Source organism: Crocodylus siamensis, chromosome 5 (genome assembly GCF_052110815.1).
Source record: "Crocodylus siamensis isolate JL-2025a chromosome 5, ASM5211081v1, whole genome shotgun sequence".
In the NCBI taxonomy this organism is placed as follows: Eukaryota; Metazoa; Chordata; order Crocodylia; family Crocodylidae; genus Crocodylus; species Crocodylus siamensis.
In genome coordinates, this window is record NC_143399.1 from 203,626,822 (window position 1) to 203,644,174 (window position 17,353).

Here is a 17,353-nt window from a genome sequence, read left to right on the forward strand (position 1 = left end):
CAATGCGATGCTACAGCTAGTAAAGCAAGCAAAATGCTGGCTTGCATCCATAGATGCTTCTCAAGTAAACCCCGGGATAGCATTCTCCCCTTGAACTCATCCTTGATGAGGCTACAGCTGGAGTACTGTGTCCAGTTTTGGGCTCCACAATTCAAAACGGATGTGGAGAAGCTTGAGAGAGTCCAGACAAGAGCCACGCATAGGATCAGAGCTCAGGATAACAGACCTTATGATGACAGGATGACAGCCATGGGGCTCTTTAGCCTGGAAAAGCGCAGGCTCAGGGGTGATCTGGTGGCCACTTATAAGTTTATCGGGGGGACCACCAGGATCTGGGGGAGCGTTTGTTCACCAGAGCGCCCCAAGGGATGACAAGGTCGAACAGTCACAAACTCCTGCAAGACTGTTTCAGGCTGGACATAAGGAAGAATTTCTTCACTGTCTGAACCCCCAAGGTCTGGAACAGCCTGCCACCGGAGGTGATTCAACCACCCACACCGAACGCCTTCAGGAGAAATTTGGACGCTTACCTTGCTGGGATCCTATGACCCCAGCTGACTTCCTGCCCCTGGGGTATGGGGATGGACTCGATGAACTTCCAAGGTCCCTTCCAGCCCTAATGCCTATGAAGTCTATGAAGTCCACCGCGACACCTGCCTCCAAGGCTTTTGTGACCTGGTCATAGAAGGCCACCATGTTGGTCTCACAGGACCTGCCTCTAATGAACCCGTGTTGGTTGCCCCTAAGCATAATCTCCCCTGCTGGCCCCTCGCAGATGTGTTTCTGGATAAATTTTCTCAAAGAGCTTCCCCAGGACCGAGGTAAGACTAATGGGCCTATAGTTTCCTGGGTCCTCTTTCTTCCCTTTTTTGAAAATGGGGATCACATTGGCCCTTTTCCAGTTGTTAGGCACCTCACCAGAGCACCGTGAGTGCTCATAAAGCTGTGCCAGGGGTCCTACAATGACCTCTGCCAATTCCTTAATCACTCTGGGGCGGAGATCATCAGGACTTGCTGATCTGAACACATCTAGTCCCTCCAGAAGTTCTCTGACTAGGTCCTCACTGACCCTGAGCCTGGCTGCACTGCCCCTGTTATAAAGGAAGGGCTTGATCCTGCACTCTTTACCCCAGACAGACTTTTCTGGAAGCCAGCAGGAGCTTTGCCTGAGCGGGACAGCGGAGAGAGAGCACAAGGGGTTATTTCTTAATTCAGTAGATTTGGAAAAGTTTTATTCAAGTTAAAAGATGCATGTACAAAAGCTGAAAGGAAGAATACCAGCCCGGTGTTGGAGCCGAGAAGAAAGGAAGTAGGTGTTAAACACCCGTATCAAGCAGAGTGGTGCTACCTAAGCTGTGGCCTGGAGAAGGAGGATGGCTCATAGCATGGCATGAGATGTATCATAGGGCACATCTTCCTGTAATAGTAGAGGGGTTCTTGATCGTGTTATGCCCCTCAAACCCTTCCCTCCCCATCTCATGCCCTGCAGTTTGACCCAGTCCAGAAGGATTTGAAGCAATGAAAGAAAGATGTTGCTCTCGAGTGCTGTGTTCTCCATCATTACCTTGCCTTATCAGCTTGTAGAAGGACATATGGTCCCTGGTGCTGACCAGTTGAGCTTCGGGGCTGCCCACATTGTTTATGGCCCTCTGACTCTCTGAGATGATTAGCCAATAGCCTGTTAATCTCAGGGATTCATGTAGCCCCTGATACTGCATCAGATGGATACCCTACCTTTCTTCATGCCCTTTCCCTTACAAAATCCACGAGGCAGGGAAGTGTGACTGTCTTCACCCTACTGGGGGGCATTCAGAAACACAAAGACCAGATTCACGAGGGGGAATTAGCACAAATGGCCAATATAAGCACCAAAGTCTAAACTTCAGGCCTTCAATCCCACTACTTGAAGGTAGATAAGTTTCTTCAGCACTTCAGTGAAGTCCCCTAGGCAGAGATGTAACAGCCAGGGCCTGTATCCTGAGTAACAGGGGTGATAGCAGGGGCCAGACCAGCTATGGGGACAAGATCATGTACCCGCTTCTAGGTAGGAGCCTCAGATTAGTGGCCTAGTAGCCCAGCACATATTATACTACAGGGGAAGGAACTGCTGTTATCCTGTTTTGGTAAATGAGGGGAGATGGATCATGCAAAATGGAGAATGCAACTGAAGGCCTTGAGTTTGCGATTTGAGGACTCGTGGAAAAATGTTCCCCTAATGAAATCTCTCAAAATGCAGGTTCTCAAATGATCACAAACTCAAGGCCTTCAGTTGCATTCTCCATTTTGTATGACGCATCTCCCCTCATTGACAAAAACGGGGTAACGGCACTTCCTTCCTCTGTAAAGCATCTTGAAATTCACAAACGATGAACAAAAGGTCTATTTCCTTGTATTCATTGCTGCAAGGGGGAAAACAAAAAAAAACCCAAAACCATATACAATTGAAACAACTTCCCCAAAGAAAAAAATCAGTTTTCATCATAATATCTCTTTTAGGGTAGAATATAAGTCATTTTCAATTATTTTTCCCCCCAATTTTTCCCTGGAAAATTCAAAGCAAAAATATGCCATTTGTATTTTATTTTGTGAAATTATACACTGTTTTGACTGAAACATAATCACCCTTTTGCTATTTCAGAATGGCTTTTGAATTTTTCTTTTGTTCTGTGATGTGATGTGAATGCAAATCCAATCCATTTCCAATATTTTGAAATGCTGACCCGCCAGAGATGAATTCTTTTCCCCTCCAAAATTAGCTTTCCATTTCTTGATCACCTGCCATTTCCCCAGGGCACAGTTGGACCATGGTTAGTGGCAAATAGCGCTGATCTAAAAGAATATAAAGGAACAATTTTGGTTACGGCTTCTTGTTTTATTGCATTGTTTCCAAATGCAAATGAAAAGTCATTGTCAAAAATAAAAGGGCCAGAAAAAAATTGATCAACTCTGGGGGGTGGATAAAATGATTCATTTGCTTCCTTTGCATATTTTTCAGTAAAAAAGTAAAAAAGTGAAGTAGAATTCAGACAGAGAAACACTGAAATAGTCACGTGTGTGTTTTCATATCCTATCAAGAGCTTTGGGACCAGTGTATCTACCCCATCACAAAGCCCCAAAATAGATACCCTCCTCCATGAAAGCACCATTTTCTCCCATGCAATATTCCTTCATCTGTTTAGTTTGCCTCTGATATCCCATGAATGAACAGGGCAAACTATTGGAAGTCACCCATTACAGCCAGTCTTTTTTTTTTAAGTGCATATGTTTAATTTTACCCGTTCAGTTGAGTTCTTCCTTAAAACGGCCCACTGCCAGATAGGAATACACTGTAAACTTCAGAAAATGACTTGTATAAGCTAAGGATCTGGCACTGATGCCTTCTGGACAGCTGCACTGATTTACACCAGCTGGGATTCAGCCTCACCAATGTCAATGGAGCTATGCCAGTTTACCCCCAACTTCGAATCTGGCCCATGAAGGTTACAGTATATTGCAATCTAGCATGAAGCAGTTTTGGAGAATAACCAGAGTGAAAACAGGAGACAAAAATATGTGCAATGACCGTTCCCAAGCAATCCTTAATTCTCCATTTGCCTGTCATGTCAAGGAGCAGGACAACCAGGCCCGGGAATATTGCAAGGGAGAAAATGATACCTCTCTAAGGGACGCGTGCCAGGAATTCCTTCAAAATCCAGTTGTGAACGTAAACCACTGGCAGCAAACTCATTTCTAGCAATAACAGCTATGTCATGTTTCCTGGAACATAGGCAGTGTGGAGTATCATAGGAAAAAAGGAAAATAAACACCCATTCAGATTCTGAATCATCCACCATAAATTCACACTGAGAAGACGAAAAACCCAGCATGGAGGAAGTTAGTATAGTACCCGTGCAGCCTCCAGCCTCCTTCAAGTTGCGGAGTGGTTTCACATCCATGCTTCAGACTGGGGGGTCCTACTTTTTGGAAAGTTAGCTAGGCTGACAACCTTCTTGAGAAAAGGACATGAGAAAAATACTGCATTCTCCTGCAATTCTGGAGAGGGAATAGGCTGAAAAAGAGGGATATCTCATTAAGTTTTCCTCCAGTTTAAAATCCAGGAGGTGCATCTACACGTGCAAATAATCAAGGAGCATTTTGCTCTCCTGCACTGAGGCCTTGCAACTGGCCCCTGCAGCAGCCAGGAGGAGCTCTAGGTTCCCCCCGGGTGCTAGCCCAGGGGCCAGGAGACAGCTGTCTGGTAGCGGGGGACTAGGATATTGCTGCCTACCCCTAGAAGCTGCCTGGGCAGGGACAATGTCCCCCTGCCCTGGCAACAGGGAGTTCCCAGTGGCAGCTCCACAGTTGCAGGGCCCAGGCTGGGAGCTCTTTATCTCCCAGACCCAGTCCTATGATCTTGGGGCCCACACTGGGAGATCCTCCTCTCCCAGCCTGAGTCCCACAGTTGCAGGACCCAGGCTAAGAGATGTCCCAGCGCCAGCCCCAAAACCATGAAGTTGGCACTGGGACATAAGGATCTGCCAGTCTGGGCTCCATGACGGTGCAGCTGCCCCTAGGAGATAAGGATTTCCCAGTCTGGGTCCCAAAACCACGGAAGTGGTTATTTCCCAGTGCCAGTCTCGCAACTGTGGAGCTGGAACTGGGAGATGAGGATCTCCCAGCCCCAGCCACACAATCATGGAGCTCCCTGCTGCTGGGGAGGGGGATATTGCCCCCGCCTAGGCACCGGTGGTAGAGCCCACCCCGGCAGCAGGCAGATCTGGGGTGCAGGGAGCAATCTCCCAGCTCCAGCTGCCTGGGAGCACATGTGCTCCCAGTCAGGTGCCTAACATGTGGGTTACTTTACACAAGTTACTAATCACAAGTAAATTTTCCTACTTGCATTTTCAGGTAGCAAATTTACTCACCATTACAGCCAATTACTGCACAGTAAGTGTCTGCATGGGTAAACACGGCTGTTTACTGCGCAGTAATTTGCCCTCCTGAGCAGTAAAACATCTTGTGTAGATGCACCCCATGTCTCCTAACTGTAGCTAGGCTCTTAAATGTGGTTGACTTTGTAGAAATGCAAGAGCTGAGATGTCAGTGATAAAGTCACTGTTGGTTTCCAGAGAAGCAATGTTTCATCTGGCATCTTTAGCAAAATGCGGTGGGCCAACTCCCAACCTGTTATCAGTCTGCAAATCTCCACTGACTTCCTATGCTGGCTTCTAACAGGTTAGTGCTGGGTTTCCTGAAAGGCCATTGTTGTCTCACCAGAAAAAAAAACAAACAAATCCACCTGGTCCATGGCTGAAACTTCCTGCAGTACCTGAGTTTCTGCAGAAGCCTCCCCTCTGTGTCCTGACCATGTCAGACTCTACTTAGGTTACATACTCTGCTAATGTGCAGGAGAATCATTTCAAGTCAGCTGTGATTTCCATCCACACCAGCATGGCCCACATTGAGGTGGTCCATGGACTTCATAAGAGCAGTTTCATACATTGCATTTGTACATGTGCATTCTGCTGGGAGTGCAGGTGTGGGCAAAAGAGAGTTTCAGATATGCTGGACCAAAGTGGTGGTCAGACTGGTTAATAATAACTCCACCAGTATCAAAGCCAATGAGTTTCAGTATCTCCAGGGCCTACAATTCCCAGATACAGAAGCCTCGCTAATAAAACACAGGGGCTTGATCACCACTGTGAAGCCAAAGGAACAAATCCAATACAAAACTGGAGCAGACTCTGATGAATCACATCTACATTTCCCAAAGCTGCATTTCTACAACCCCTGGAGCAAACCTAGCAGTGCCAGAGAGATCAGCATCACCCACTCATGCTTGCTTCACCCATGCTTGAGCTTGGGTTGGGTACAAGCGGCCCCAAGGAGGTTCCTTCGCACTATGCTCAGGATCTCTAGCCATCAAGTACCAGAGGCTGTCTCAGCATGCGGCTAAGCCATCTCCTTGGCCTGGCTTTTGTGCACAGCCCTTGTGAGTGCAAGGATCATCCCTTGGTGGTACTCAAGAAGCCCCGTAGGCATCTCTTGAGCTGCCGTCTACTTGCAACAGTGAAGAAAGACATTGTGGATTAAAATATATTTAGAAATGATTAGCAGCGGTGCTAAAGATGAGACAACAAGACTCACCCTGGGGAGGGGGATGCATTTAAGCTGCAACAGAAGCATTGGGTGTTGGCTGCAGCCAAGGCTGGGGATTATGAGTGAGCTGTGCTGGTGCTCCTGCTGGAATGAAAACCCAGAAGCTCTGTTCAGGTCAGACCGATCACCATATTTGGGGGCAGGAAGGGATTTTACCCTGGGGTCAGATTGGCATGGACTGCAGGGGGTTGTGCCTTCCTCTGTAGCTAAGAGGTGTGGTCCTCTTCTTGCAATCTCTTGAGCATATTTTGACCAGCTTTGCAGCAGCCGGAAGTTGGACAACTGCATGCGTTGTATCAGGCAATTTTACTAAGAGTTGGACGATGGATTTGTAGAGGATGGCTTGCACAGGGCTGATCCCGTCTCAGGCAGGGGTTGGGCTAGATCCGACCTCCTTCCAGCCTCACTTCTCCGTGATTGTGCCCTGAACCTGCATCATCCAGGCCCAGAAAGCTTCTGGGTAGAAACAGAAGCTGATGAGGCTCCCGTGTAACGAGCGGGGGAACCGCCCTTGTGTTTCTAGCAGTGGGCGCCTTCTGATGGCATGCCAGCATGCTTAACGAGTCCCAGCAGCTGATTTTTATCTGCTTCCTCAATAACCACAGTTGGAGGGTTCAACAGAGACCTGGCAACCGATCGTTATCTGTACACTTCATAGGGACAAATTGTTAACCTGGGGATTAGCAACAATAGTACCTTTGAAGAGATCATTAAGATACCGAACCTAAGCATTCCTCTCAGAGCACGTAGCTTCATTACGTCCCCATTAATCACCCTTTTGCCTTTCAGCAGCATAATGTTATCACCATGCACCCAAGGCATCAAACTGCAGCCGCGGAGGGATGGCCAGGGCTGACTTGCCTTTCACATCAACATGAAAGGAGTCAGGGAACGAGAGATTCCCTTCCAGAATAAACTGCATTTGCTGAGAGGGCCAGAGGGCAAAATGCTGCGGCTTCACGAGCCTGGGTTGAAGGCGAACACGAGACAGGTGTAGCTCTCCAGGGCTAGGCCTGACAACCTCAGGGATACTCTCTCTGCTTCTATATCTTGGGGTTTTATGGCCTTCTTTTGCCGTTATCTGCTGGTTGTGTGCCAGCAACACCCTTTCAAGAACAGAGCATCTGCTGCCTGCGCAAGAGCCGATTTTCTTTCTTAACTGAAGAAACAAGAGCTCCCAAAACTTTAAATATTTTAATGTGGACACCCTGCTTCAAGTGCCTCCTGGGAAGCGTAATACATGCTCCTCGTGCTTCCCCAGGCCAGGCACTCCCATTGCACCATATTTCCCATCATGCACTGCCAACTTGAATAAAATTAGATTTAATTCTTGTCATGCACCCCAAATATAGACCTGGGCGGACAAATCATAAAATCATTGAAAATGAGGGTTGGAAGGGACCTCAGGAGGTTACATCTAGTCCAACCCCCAAAACCTTGGCTGGGATGATGTAGTTGGGGCTGGTCCTGCTTGGAGCAGGGGGTTGGACTAGATGGGACCTCCTGAGCTCTCTCCCAGCCCTCGGTTTTGATTATTCTGCAGAGGAGGAGGTGGCCCCCAAAGCCTTGCCCTTACAGTGCCTCATGGGGGTTATGAAGGGAGCTGTTTTGGTTCTCAACTGCAATATTTCACTAATGGTTTTGGGCTCAAAAAATAATCAAAATGTTCTGTTTTGGGGTACAGGGGTGTAGGTTATAGCCGTCTGGGTCTAAGGACATAGGTAAACAAGGCTTTTTGGGTAAATCTGGTATCTTTTAATAGACCAAATCAGATAGCTGGAAAAATCCTTTTTTGCAAGCTTTCAGGGATAAATACCCTTCATCGGGCTAAGGAAGCATCACAAGCCTGACAAAGGGTGTCTGTACCTGAAAGCTTGCAAAAAAGAATTTTTCCATCTATTTGAGTTGGTTTAATAAAAGATACCAGATTTACCCAATGAACCTTGTCTGCCTGCGTTGGGGCAGACGTTTTCCAAGCAGCCCTAACAACATGGTATTTCCCTAGTGTTCATTTCAAGTCAAAATGTTACAGGTTTACTGTTCACAGGAAAAAAAAAAAAGCCTCTTCCATTCCATTCAAAATTTTCATTTTCAAATATTTCAAACATTTTTATCTGAAACCAAATAGAAAACCAGCTCTTTATTTTTGGAAAAGAATTTAAGGTTTTTTCCCCTGACCAAAAGCTTACTGACTTTAAAAACAAAAAACAAACCATCCACAAAGTTTTCATATATATATTTTGGGGGGGGAGGGGAGAGAGGGAGAGAAGGGAATTTAACAAATCAAAGAAAGCCCAGTGCCTTCCTCAGAAATCTCTTTTAAAAATGTAATGTTCCTTTTAAGTGGGGAAAAACTGGAAAAATACAAAACAAAGAGAAAGTGGGATGCTTCTTGCCATCCCAAAGTGTACATGTCAAATAATTTTGAAATTTCAAAAGAAAATCACTGGCAATAGATTTTTTTTTAAAGGAATGGAATGTGACATTTGATCAAATTTTCTTTTTAATGACAGGAAAACCCACTGAAAATATTTTGACCATTTCCAGTTTAAATGCCTCCTTACCCAACTAGAGAACTGATCCCAGGAGAAGCAAGACAGTTGAAGGATTGAAATGCAGCAGAGAAACTAAGCAAATGAGATCTGGTAGACTCAGTATTAAAGATCCAGGTTACTAATAAGGATCTGATTTGGTTTCTACTGAAGTCAAAGGGAATTTTGCTTTGGGAGATGCAGAGTAAATGGGCAGAAGAATATTGTGCATGGTGCTGGTCTGGGAAGTCCCTCACCTTCTCTCTCCCAGTTGCATTTGACTTCAGTTCTCTTTTCCAGCTGAGTAGCTGGAATTTACTTTCAGAGATGGCAGCCTTGATGTGTTTAGGTTATCTAATCAGGAGAGATAGCGGCTGGGATTGAAGTGAAAAGCCTACATAAAGAATTTATAGGGGGTGGAGGGTTGCATGTTTAGGAGCAAAAGGCCTCCAGCCTTTTATGAATGATACAAGACGATCATTTGATCTTAATCTTCCCTCTGGCCCCTTCCCCAGTTCACTGCTCAGGCCTAAGGAAAAACAAACAAAGGTGCATCCAAACTCAAAGATTAGGTAAAAGCCAGGGAAGATGAACAGATGCTGAATACAAATAGTTGCTAGGGCTTTGTTATTGGATTTCATGCTACCTTCTTCCCCTGCCCAGGCACTGAGGACCTTGTTATGTAAAGCCACCAAGCTGTCCCACCCCAAGAGCTTTCCCCCTGCTAGCTGCCTGGAATAGCCTCCTATATGTGACTGATGCACAAAGCAAGGCAGCTGTCTATATTCAGAAGTCGACTGCAAGCAACGCCCAAGCAGCTCGTGATTCACTCAGGTAGACTTACACTCCTCAGTCCGCGTGCTTGATTATTGCAGAATAAGCGCTCCACTGTTTAGCATCCTCAACAATTCTTTTATCCCTCGCATGCAATCCAGAATGCTTATGCTGGAAAAGAGGAGGGCTTGGGGTGAGAGTTGCTCTTTTTGTCTTTTTTCTTTTTTTAATTGACAGTGGTTTTCCATTTGTAATTTAGTGCTGTTTACTTAAACTTTAGGTGCTGTTTTTCTTGGAAATACCTTAAAAAGCAGAACAAAACAATACACACTCATACATTTATATTTTTATTTAGTGAATGCAAGTCTGTGGAGCCAAGCAATATCTTCCTCGTTAACTGAGTTCCAAGTTATTAATCTGCCTCTTAATTTGTAGAGGGGACACTCCTCAATAGTGTGTGACATTGTTTGTGTCTCTCCACAAGAGCACGCGTGTGCACACACACACACACACACATATATATATATAGAGAGAGAGAAAGATTAGGGCTGTATGAAGGAGCAAGTATTTGATTTGGATTCAGCTGATTTGAGGGACAGTGATTCGATTCGGTGATTCGAATCACCGTCTTGATTTGATTCAGCCGATTTAGATTTGGAGATTTGGCCAATAAATTGGCTACCAAGGCTTTGGACAGCCCTAACAGATAGGGATTTCTTCCCAGGTGGTGAGGGAGGGAGGGTGTGAGGCTGGGACTAGGGAAGGGGCAGGAGGGAGGGGTGCTGTTCCCGGGGCTGCGCTGTGCTCTGCCTGCCCCCACTCACCCCAGCTCCTGGGCTGCGCCATGCCGTGGTGCAGGCCGCTGTGATAGGGGCTGTGGGGAGTGGTAGCAAGCAGAGCCCCGGGCAGTGCAGGATGTGATACACCCCAGCCCCCACTGCAGTGGCCCCGGGAGTGACTGGTGCCAGCTGCAATGAAAACTGTCAGTGAGTGCAGGGGTGGGGAGGGGGCAGGACACACCTCTTGCTGCTTTGTGCCCCCTGGGAGGGCTGTGGGATGGGGGGCTGTGTCGGGCTCTTCCAGGAGGACGCGTGCCCCCAAATCTACATGCAGGATGACAGCAGGCTGCTGCTGCAGCCTGGGGATGGCAGTGGCACCAGGCTGAATCTTTCCAGCACTCAGGGTGGGCATGCCGAGTGCCAGCAACAGCCCAGGACCACCAGCACCCCAGCCTGCAGCAGCAGCCTGCTGTCATCCCACGTCCAGATCCAGGGGCACTGGGCTGCTCCTGGTGCTCAGTGCACCCACCCTGAGAGACAGGAAGTATCAGCCTGGTGCTGCCACCAGCCCCAGCCTGCAGTGGCAGCCTGCTGTCATCCCATGCACAGATCCAGGGGCAGGTGTCCCTGGAAGAGTCAACACAGCCCCCCAGCCCACAACCCTCCGAGGGGGCACAGAGCAGCAAGAGGCACACCCCACACCCCTCTCTCACACCCACTGACAATTCCCATTGCAACTGATGCTGGTCACTCCCAGGGTCACTGCAGAGGGGGCTGCAGTGAGTGCAGACAAGGTGCACTGTGCCCCACGCCACCTGGGGCTCCCCTTGCTGCCACTCCCCTTGCTGCCACTCCCCTCAGCCCCTGCTGGAGCAGCCCCGGGAGCAGCCAACACCAGGTGCCCGGACCACGGCATGGCGCTGCCCGGGCGCCGGGGTGAATGCGGACAGGCGGAGCACGCTGCAGCCCTGGGAATGGCACCCCGCCCCCTTCCCCAGTCCCAGTCTCATTCCCTCCCTCACCACCTTGGGAACCAATCCCTATTTGTTACGTTGTAAAGTGGATTCACTTTATGCGAGGGAAACCTGATAGTCTATTGCTGAATCTCTGAATTGGCCCCCAAACTCTCCAAATCAAGTTGGAGGCTTCTGACTCAGTTCAGACTCAATGGGTCTCTTAATTTGATTTAGATTCAGAGATTTGGCCACCGAATCAGGCCGAATCTCCTCTGAATTGAATCAGCTACCAAAGCCTCACACATCTACACATATAGATATACATACACACACATATATATACATAAACACATACACGTGTGTATGCATATATGTATATACATATATATGTAGATGTATGTGTATATGTATGTGTGTGTGTTTGTGTGCGTGTAAGATACATATATACACATGTGTATATATGTATACATATACACACAAATACGTTAATGCAAAATTGTGAGTGTGTGTGTGTGTGTGTGTGTGTGTGTGTATTGGTCCAACCAGTTAATCTGTTTTGACTAATACATCAAAGAGCAAAAAAAAAAAAAAATAGAAAAGCTCAGAAATCCAGACCGTTTCAAATTCCAGAATGCTCCAAAGGAAGATTTTAGGGAACCCAAACATCAGTATTTGTATCACTGAAGCCAGCCTATGCTGCTACCCCACATTTGTGGGTGTCATGCGTAACCTGCTAAGATACACCTCTATCTTGGAGAGTCCTGGTGGACAATGCCAGGACTGAGAGGCAGAAAGCATTTTTAGCCCATTTTTGCTAATGGATCATTCAGACTGAGATTAAAGTCCCCTTTCAGCACATACTCCAGCACCTGCATGATTTCCAGAGCCCCACGCACGTACTTCAGCACCCTAAATGAGTTGTCCAAGGTGATGAGGGGCAGCATTCGTCAGTTCTGAAGACAGAACCCGGCCCTCCAATGTCCCCAGGCCACTTTTTCTCACAAATCAGCTTTACACAGCATCTTAAGGGCTACGCTTTCCAAGGCTAACAACAAGGAAAGCTCCACGAGTTGCCTGAAATAACGATGCCAAGGTGTCTACAGAACAGCATATGGAATAGGTACAACCCATTGACTGCCAATGGCCTTGGAACACATACTTGCAAAATTCAGCCCGTGCAAGTCCTGCATGCAGGTAAGCTGGTTATGACGGCTCACCGCTGCAGTCACCTTTCTCTCCACTCGACACACGCACATGTGAGAACAAGATGCTGGCCAAGAGATGCTACAGGATCACAACAGAATGATCCATTGGATAGACTGGATGAAGCGCTCAATGTACTCCAGGAAGAAATTCTGCAGTGGATTCCTACAGGGTGACCAGATCTCCTTTCCCGCTCTCTACACCACATTGGGCCATTTTGTTACACATGCTTGTGCCTGCTTATTGTACTTTGTGAGGATGACCAGATGGATCTGATCAATCTCTTTAAAAGTTCTTTGGTTTTATTAGAGGTCTCAGATGCATGAGCAGCATAGGGATCAAGTGAAGGGATGGAGGAACAGCTGGCTTCTTTCACTTGATCCTCAGGCTGCTCATGCATTTGAGACCAAGCTGCTGCCCTGGCCTGCCTCACCATAAGGGCTGGGAAAGTGCTTTGAGACCCTCCACAGACAGGAAAAGAAGTAGGGGGAGCAGGATCGCCAGCTCTGTTTGAATTTATTCTGGGAGGTTTCCAGAACACCGATGTGCCCATGACTAACGTTAACATGCCCATGGGCTTGTGTAGGTCAAATCATCAAAATCAGAGAAAAAGAAGGTTGGACGGGACTTAAGGGGGTCACATCTAGTACAACCTGCTCAAAGCTGGACCAGCCCCAATCACATCATCCCAGCCAAATCAGTTCATCCCAATCAGTTACAGATTACGGTGCGCAGATTTACATCAGGAAGGCAAATGCACATGACAATTACATTTTAAAAACCCACTGGAGAATTGCATAAATCAGATTTATTTTCATGCATGCCCTAACGTTGATCTCCTGGGTGACTCTCAGCAGTCTCTTCAAGAGTTATATCTAATTCCTGGAGACTCCAGGGCAATCCTGGAGGGTTAGCACCCTTAAGGAGGAGAGACATGAGAGGGCACCCAGTTGCCAAAAGGGAGACAGCCAGTGGACAGCTGCATCCCAGGGATAAAAACTGGGAGGCAAGGGGGAGTTACTGAGGACTGAGCTCAGGCACTGTAAAGCAGCAAGCGCTTAAGGCCAGCACCATAAATCCACTTAAATGAGATGCTGGTGACATTATAGACCCATTTTGTTAGTTTTCCAACAGAGCGGCAGACCACAAAAAGTAATTTATACAAGGAGATGCTGAGGGCAGGGTGGGCAGCTCAGGGGAGCAGCCCCTGAGATTGTAAATTTATAAATGAGCTCCTGGCTCAGGAAAGGAAGGATTTTTAAAATAAGGCAGCTTGTCCCTGCTGCCAGGAAGACGAGTGCAACAGAGGAGGGAAATACGGAGAAGGCGGCTGACTCCGGAGGCAGCATCTGCATGGGAAAAGCAGGCGGCCTGCATGTTTCTGCAAAGAGGGAGATGGGCTCTAGCAGTCTCTGGCATGGATGCAAGTGCTAAGCTGCTACCGTGAGAGGCTGATGGAGCACATGGTGGAAAAGACAAACTGGGAGGGGAAGCTAGTACCGGAAACTGTCTAAATCAAAGGCCCTGAGAAGTCTGGAGGTGCTGCCCCTTCTTGGTGATACCCAGGTCCTGCAGCTTTCACCTGATGGAAAATATTTAGTATGGTAGTGTTAGAGTGATGCTGTAATCATGATGGTCTGGGAATTATGCAAGAGGCAAGGATCTCTTCAGGACATCTCTTTTTATTGGCCTGAGCTAGGATAGCGTTAGACAAGCTTTCAAATGTGAGATATCCTTCAGGTCCAAGAAGAAAAGCCAGCACAGGGCTGAAAGAGTTGGATGGGTGGGGAAGAGATATTCCCAGGAGGTGCAGGCAAACCATGAGCAGAAGAAAAGAACCTGATTAATGGGAGAGCAAGACCTACCAAGAGGAAGGATGCTCATTATCACTTTTTCAGTGTGGGGGACAAATTCAGGACTCGGGTAGGTTATAACATGTCCTACAGCCAATATCACTAAGTCCTTGGTTGTCTCACAGAAAAAAAAAATACATTAATGACAGAGACATACCTATCATTAGGAACTCACTTGTCACAGAGAAGCTGCTCCCTCTCTGACCTCACTATCCTCTTGCTCAAGGGAAATGACCCAACAGCTTTAAAAAGTGAACTTGGAGACAAAAACATTGTAAGATGCTGGACACTACGAGCCCCCTTCCCTGCCCCCCCCTTCAATCTTTCCCCCTCCCCACTCACCTGCTACCTGGCTGCCCCCAGCTGTCAGTTCAGGGCTGTCAAGTCCTAGATGATAGCTAGCTCACCCGGGATACTGGAGGACAAATTGGAGATTTTCTCTCAGATGAACAGCCAGGAGTTAAGTTAACTCAAGCTAGGAAGCACAGCTCAAAGATACTCCTTGCCCCAGGTAGCATAACTAAGGTGCCTGGAACTCATTGTTAATGAGCCATAATGTGCAATTGTTCAGGTTTTCAGTGGTCTAATTGTAATGTGTAATCTCACCCTATGAAATCCTTGTGTCTGGGCCTTGTCTTCACTAGGGAAGAAAGCAGTATTTAATATTAAGTGGTTCTTCAAGCATGACCAGACAGTACCTTGTGGTTGAACATAAGACATCTTTCCATCGTTGCCCAAGTGGAGTTTGGTGATCTAGGCTTGTCCCTACAATTTATCTCAGCAGAGTCCAGACTGAGCCAGATACATGCGTGCTGTCAGACACTTAATTAGCGTTCAATGTTGGGAAAACAATTAAGATAATCAGTCTGTCCAGGAAGGCATTGGCCACTGTAGACATGCCATGTCTAGAGAGGGTGTTGTGTCATGGTGAGAATCGCTGAGCTACAAAGCAGGGGATCCAAATAGGTCTAACACAGACTGGATTTTGTAGCTTATGTAAAGATTTAAATATCTCTTCATGCTGCCTCCTCATCTGTAAACAGGACTCATAAATGGGATGAATCAAATGTTTCCCCTCCAAAACTATTTTGTGGAAAGAAAATTTGTCGTATGTGAAAAGATGCTATTTTTGGTTTTGAGGAAAAAAAAAACACAAAAATGTATGCGCCAAGAAATGTTTAGCTTTTTAAATGCATTATAGAAAACAGTCTCTGAAGAATATTACTATGAAAATTAAAGGCATGACATTTGTTGTGGACATTAAAGAAAGGGAGAGGGAGAAAGGGAAAGGGAGAAAGGGGACAGGAAAAGTGCCCAACTAGTATGAACAACGTGTCCTACTTCACGGGGGATGTTTCCAAGCGTAATAGACTAATGCTTGTTTAACCCTTGGAACAGAAAGATTATAAAGAAAAGCAGAGTATTGTTCTGATTACAAGAAGACACTGAACTTGTAAATAGTTTCAGAAATGAAACACATCTTTCTGAAGGGTCTGGAAGTCTTGACTAACATTTTCCTTAACTCTGATTTTCCATACCTGTCTATCCCTGAGAACTCCAATGACATCAGGACAATTATCTCTTGTAATTCCATCTGCAAACAGGATCAGGGTAGGGAACAGCAACTTCACAAGACAGCCGGTTCTCTTCAAATTACCAAACCACCTCTGGAGACCTTTAAAGTATCCAGCTAAACTTTTATCAGTTTGCCCATCATGGCCTCCAATGAATGTACTGCATTCTGTTGGATCAAAGGAAACCAGAGTACCCAGGGGACATTTAAAAACAGTGTATTCTTTGCAGCAAGCTGCAATCTACTTCCCCTTGTACATACCTATTAGATCTGCAGATTGAACCCAGGATCACTGTGACAGGGAATTGCAGGAACAACTGCCCCTCAGGTCACCAAGGCTGCTTGTACACGTGACAATGTTACCATGTACACGTGATGAAAATTTCTCATTTTCTGGCTAAATGGTATCACATTTTATACATATGCGAGTTTTGGGGGTCTTAAATGAGTTTGCATCGTCACAAACTAAACCACATCCTGATACAGTTTAGTTTGCAATGTCGCAACATGGAATGTTGCAGCCATTAATCTGTCAACTTTCCCCTGTCCATGGGAGAGGCAGGCAGGCTCTACTGAAAAAAATAGGATTGGGCCCCTTGCTGCTTCTGCCTTCAGCAGGTGCCTGCAGCCACCAGTACAACTGAGGCCACCCAGAAATGGGCTGGCTTGCCCCTGGAGCACTGCGGGGAGGTGGCTGGAGGGTGGCTGGGTATGCTGATGGCTGGAGAAGGTGGCAGGCACAGTGCACAGGGCACTGGAAGCCTGGGTGAGCTCAGGAGAGAGTTGGATTGGTAGTCTCTGAGGTCAGGCAGCAGCCAGCCTGCTAGCAGTTTGCTCAGCCAGCCCTTGGGGATACCACTTCTGTCTCCAAGGAAAGGACTAGGCCCCCCAGACCTTGCAAAGTTAGGCAGGATCCGCTGAAAAGAAAAAAAAAAAAGTATTAGGCCTGTGGCAGAGCACCTTCAGTGTTCACAGAAGAGCTCGGAGATAAGGGAGGAACTATAGGGATGGCAGGAGGTTCCTGTGGAGCCCAGTGGGGTTCCTATTCCAAAGGAGAAGGATGAGGCCCAGAGAGAACAAAGTCCATCCTAGCAAAGATGGCTAACAGCTTGTAGGCCTACAAAGGGGCCGGGCAGGCCCTGGGCAGGGGTGAAGCCAGGGGGCTCATGTGAGTCCAGTAGAAATAGACCCCAGGCTATCTTGCTGCAGGCACTAGGGCAGCTGAAATGGGATGCTGGCTCTATGGTGATGCCTAGAGCAGGACCCCCTTTAGAGTACAGAGGGCAGCAGCTGCCACTTTGGCCTTCTAATCCCTCGACTAGTCCATGTAAGACAGCCAGGGCCATATGGCCAAAGGGCAATTGAGCTCACCACGAGGGACAGGCCAGGGCTGCAAAGTGCCATCTGGAACCCCAACTGGCCTGGAGACAAGGCTAGAGCCTATATAGGCTGAAAGTCCTCTCGAAGGGGAAGACATCACAGCCAACAGAGGGTAGAGGTCAGTCAGCAGGCTGGTTGCAATGAAGGAGGCTGCAATCCAGCCTCT